General features: G+C 57.2%; 1 long non-coding RNA gene across 1 annotated transcript; it reads right to left on the bottom strand.

The window, feature by feature from the left end:
* Positions 1-515: 515 nt before the first annotated feature.
* On the bottom strand, positions 516-4,823 carry LOC120606257 (uncharacterized). The gene is made up of 3 exons (XR_005653850.1): positions 4,128-4,823; positions 1,197-1,241; positions 516-673 (listed from the first exon to the last, which is right to left on the bottom strand). It is a non-coding gene; the product is annotated as an uncharacterized LOC120606257 (long non-coding RNA).
* Positions 4,824-4,860: the final 37 nt, after the last annotated feature.

Genomic DNA, 4,860 nt, shown 5'->3' with positions numbered 1-4,860 from the left:
TCGAAAGACGTGAGCTTAAGGCACCGACACATTGTCGGTGGCCCATCAGGAGGGGACTGGGACACAGCTTCACGGTGCTGCCCGAGCTGGGTGTCCGAGGACCGTGAGGATGTGGGTGAGCTGAGGGGCTGGTCCTAACATGGAGGGACTCGCTATGACAGGCGGGCACGTCCTATCTCGGGATGACGAGGACCTGGGCTCGTCCGTCTCGGTTACAGCTTTCCACCAGCGAGTGTTGACGCCGTGCATGGGTTCAGCTTGGTGGACAGAGGTTTGGGGGTGGGATCAGGTCGCTTTGGCCTTTGGCTAAGGGACAAGTAGGATTTTAAAAACGTTGCCTGTCGCGGACGGTGCTGCTGGGCAGCACACTTAAAAACCAAACGATCGCGAATGGATATGTGGAGTGAATTTGAACTTGGCTTCACGCCGTTGTGAGGCCGAGGCAGGGTTAGGGGTGTTCGCATGATGCGTTGTCTAGAAATCTGGTCAGGTTTGGGCCTCGACTCCTTGCCTTAGGGTGCTGTTCCCATAGCAGCCGATGTCTCCGATGCCCAGATCGTCCGCCAGCATGAGGACGATGTTGGGGCGGGAGCCCCATAAATCGCTCCCCGCCGAAGGCTCCCAGCCCAGGATGACGCCGAGGGTCACGGCCAGCCAGCTCCTGAAAGAGAAGCTAGCAAAACGATGCTTCGTCCTGCCTTCTCTGTCACTCGCGTGGCTTCTGCAGCTGGACGTTGGTGGTGTTATCATGCCACCGCAGAAAACCTTGAGTTCATCTCTTAAGCATTGGGTTTATTTTTTCATTTCGCTTAAAAGCAGCCCGTAGTGTTATGGATGGCAGGCTGGGTGTGCCCACGAGCAGCAGGACAATAACGTTCCGGTCCCCAGGGTCTGGGGCTCAAAGGAACGTGTCTAACGTGGCATCCTGGGAAGATGAGAGGCCTCCGTAGGCGGGGGGCGGGCTTGGGGTCTACGTGGATTGGGAAGAGCGAAATGGGGTTCCTTCTGCTGCTGCGTGGGTCACACCCAGGGTAGGGGACCCTGGCTCAGCTCTATTGCTCATGAGTCGCAAGCCTGGACACAAGATCCGTGACCCACAGAGGGAGACCGCTCGGTCACTGATGCCTCCTGACAAAGCGGCCCGAGGGAAGGGGGGCCGGAACCGGGGCCCGGGACGGCACGGAGGCCCATCTTACCGAGGGTGTTCCGGGCGTAGCATCTCGTCTGTTTGCTTTGTCTTCCTGGAACAAATAAAAAGGGTCGTGACCACATAGGCAGCGGAAAACAAACTCACTCCCCGAGTGAAATAGTAAAGTCCACGATGATCTGATCAATCAGACGTGGACACAGCTACTAAAAGCTCAGAGAAGTTTGCTCTACGGGACCAGAAACGCTCCAGGAGGGCTGAACAGCACGATGGGAGTGAACGAGCCGTGTCTCCCAAGGGCTACAGGGTCGATATGTGGGGCTTTTCCGCCTCGGGTCTGCTCAACGCCGCCGCTTCCCGGCTCCGCTCCGTGTCGCGAACGCAGCTGTCCATCCCGCTCGGACGCCGCGGTGCCGCTGCCTTCCGAGGAAGCTCTGTCTACAAAAACGTACGTACGGGGTGTGCCCCAGACTATAGATTTCCGATCCCTGATATACAAGGCACAACTATAAAAGCAAGAAAAGGCCAAACCGAGTGAGGAGCGTCCCTCGATTCAGCGCCTCGACCATGCGCATAGGTCCGGTTTGGTGGCGCTCACGAGTTTCACGTCACGGTGCCACCCTCCCCACCACCCTGTCCAGAATTTTTTGTCCGATCTTGCAAAACGGAAGCTCTGTCCCCGTGCAACGGCAACGCCCCAGCCCCTCCCCCAGCCCCGGGCACCCCCCGCGTTTTAATTCCTGCCTCTACGGATTTGAGAATCACACTGCGTTTGTCCTTTTAGGACTGGCTGATGTCGCTCTGCAGCGTGACCTCCACGTTCATGCACGTGGCGTCTGTCAGAGTTCCCGTCCTTTTCAGGGCTGAATAATATTCCACCGTGCGGACGGACCGCATGTTGCTGACGTCCGGTGTATTATAAATGGACAGAGAGGGTGGAGGGCGACACGGGCAGCGTCAGTGACCACCACGTCGGCCACATCGGCACCTGTAGCTGTACTTGGACCTAATAAAGTCAGCTGAACCCAGGAAAAAAAAAAAACGTGTATATTTGCTCATCGGCACAATGTCCCAAGCTGCTTCTGTGTGCGAATTGGAACGTGGGTTCATTTTCTACTTCTGTTTCCCTAGAAACGCAACAGAGGCAGAATGTCAGCAGATGGCTGGGTGACACCGGGCGTGGTTAAACGCTCCTTCCGGTCGGCTTGCCCGTGGCCGGGAGGGCAGTACGTGAACGTGACCGAAGCCGGCTCTGTGTGTCTGGGGGACAGTGACCGCCCTGCAGATGGGGTGACCTGGAAGCTCTGCTCACTTTGAGGAGGTGTTGGCGTCCATGGTGGGTGGGCTTCTGAGCCAGGAACAGAGGTGGCCGTCTTGTGGGTGTCACCCTCTGCCACCCGAGCGGGTCGTCGGGAAGGTTCACCCTGATCCTGGCTGGCTGTACGTGCGGTGACGTGGGCCGCTGGACAGAGGAGACGTGCCCACTTGCCTTCCGAGCCAGCCTATGCCGTGTCCTTGACCTTGGTGGTCTCTGCACGTCAGCCCTGGGGGCGTCATTTCCAAACTCCCTGACCATCGTGCGTGACTTCTGACACCTTCTGAAGCTGTGCTGTCAGCAGCCTGGACCGGACGAGCAGCTTCTGACCTCCCCGACGGCCGTGCGTGTAGCTGGGACAGGGCACAAACTGGGCAGGAGAAGGCCCCACGGGACAGCTTCATGTGGTTGGCCGTGTGTGGCCATCGCATCTGTAGCTGGGACATGTTCACGGGAACCAAGACTGAGGGGTGCCAGCCCTCCTGGTGAACCCCCATGTGGCTGGGGAAAACGTAGCTACATGTCACAGGGCTGTCCCCTTACGCACCTCAAGGAGGACCCTCGGAGGGTGTTGGCCGTCCTGCGCGGTGTGTATCCTATATAGATTATGCAGGATACAACATATTACACGCTATCCAATACGCAAGACACACGTAGTTTGCCGATCATATAATTCTATAATATCCTATATACATATAATTTTTCCTTTGTACCTACTTTAATTAATTTTTATTTAGCCAAAGCGTATTACAGGCTGCTTCTGATTTTTCCAGGGAATGTGCCTGGTTATCCTCATTATATCATTTGGGGTAGAGTTGGGTCTTTCTCTGTGACCATCATCATGGAAAGGTCACGTGAGGCTTCGGCTCATCAATCGTTGGCCTCTGCCTCTCCAACGATAAATCCTATCTATTTAGCTGCACGAAAGGAGCCTGGGTTCTGATTCCAATGGATTCAGCCCTTTACGCCTGGACATTCTGCGGGCTTTGCTTCGGATTGGCTGCTGGGTCCCAGATGAAATGTTCCACAAGATAAATACAGAAAAATGGCAGACAGCACAGGCGTGGGGTCTGGGGCCGGGGCCCGGACGCCGGGGGAGGGGTCGTTCCAGGACACGCACTTGTCACCAGATGGAAAGGACTCTGCGGATCTAACGGCCGCACAGAGATGACGGTCCCAAGACACCGTGTCATCAGCCTCAGCCGTGGCGACAGCGAAGGTCTTACTTATTCTCACCGCCCTCCCCGACCCTGCCACAGCGAAGGCCGGGTCTGCGTCTTTGCCAAAAGACGAGGCGTCGGCCGGTCCGTGGGCGCCCCGTCCCCCAGGCCCCGCGCGGACGCTGGGCCACGTTCCCAAACCCAGGCTGCTCTTTAAACCTCCAGGAGGGCACAGGCCACACGCTCTGAAACCCGTAAGAGCCTGGGGTGCTTCTGCTCCGTGCACCCACCCTGTCCAGGGCACGTCACCGTGCGTTCCTTTCAGAGACCACGAGGGCCAGATGTGTCACGGACACGTTCGCTTTTCATGTCTAAGATGCTTCTCTTCTAAAGCATCTGCCAGAAGACGCGGTGTGGACCGTGTGACAGACAGAGTGTCGCCCGCGGCAGCCGCCCACTGTCCCCAGATGTCCCTACGCGCCCCAGAAAAGCCAGCTCCTGTTACCTGGGTGAGCGCGCCGTCACGGCTGGGCCAGCCGGAGGTCAGCGAGGTGGGGACGTTGGCTGCTGTGACTCTGAGAGACAGACTTTGCCTGGCCAGCGGACAAGGACCCACTGGCCGTGACCGGCAGCTCTCAGAGGCTGATCTCCCTGTTCAAAGGAACAAGAAAATGCAGACAGGCCAAGTGACGTCTCCCAGCGAGCGGCCGGGATGCCCTCGGGCGCCCACACGAGACGTCTGTTTTTCTGTGCTGAGTGTTTCCTGACACAAGACGGATGGCAGCGGCTCCTTCTGAAACACGGACCGCTTTGTTCGTGAGCTGGCTGGAAATCCCAGGTGGCCTTTGCAGGGGGAGGGACATCCGCTGGCCGTGCTGCAGCCGGGGAAGTAGGCGGCGTGGACGTTCTGTGATCGGCCCTCCCTCCACCTCCCCACGCCTCTGGCATGGGCCACAGACATGAAAAGACAAGAAACTCGTCTGAGTAGAGCCGCAGGGCGACTGTGTGCCAGTGACCGCTTCTCTGTGAACGCGGACGCATCGCGTGCCCGGGAACTCAGGTCGGGCTTTTGAAATGACATTTTTCCCCCTTTTTTATTCACTAATGAGCACTTTTTTTTTTTTTCATATGGTAGCAGAACATATACTTCAGTCAACGTCAGAGGGGAAACTCGTTCCTTTCCGGAGATTTTTTTTATTTTCTTACGTAAGAACTTCCTGCCTGCGTCTGGTTCTTAC

This window comes from Pteropus medius, unplaced genomic scaffold, assembly GCF_902729225.1.
Source record: "Pteropus medius unplaced genomic scaffold, Ma_sr-lr_union100, whole genome shotgun sequence".
Classification (NCBI taxonomy): domain Eukaryota; kingdom Metazoa; phylum Chordata; class Mammalia; order Chiroptera; family Pteropodidae; genus Pteropus; species Pteropus medius.
This window is presented reverse-complemented; position numbering and strand designations above follow the sequence as displayed.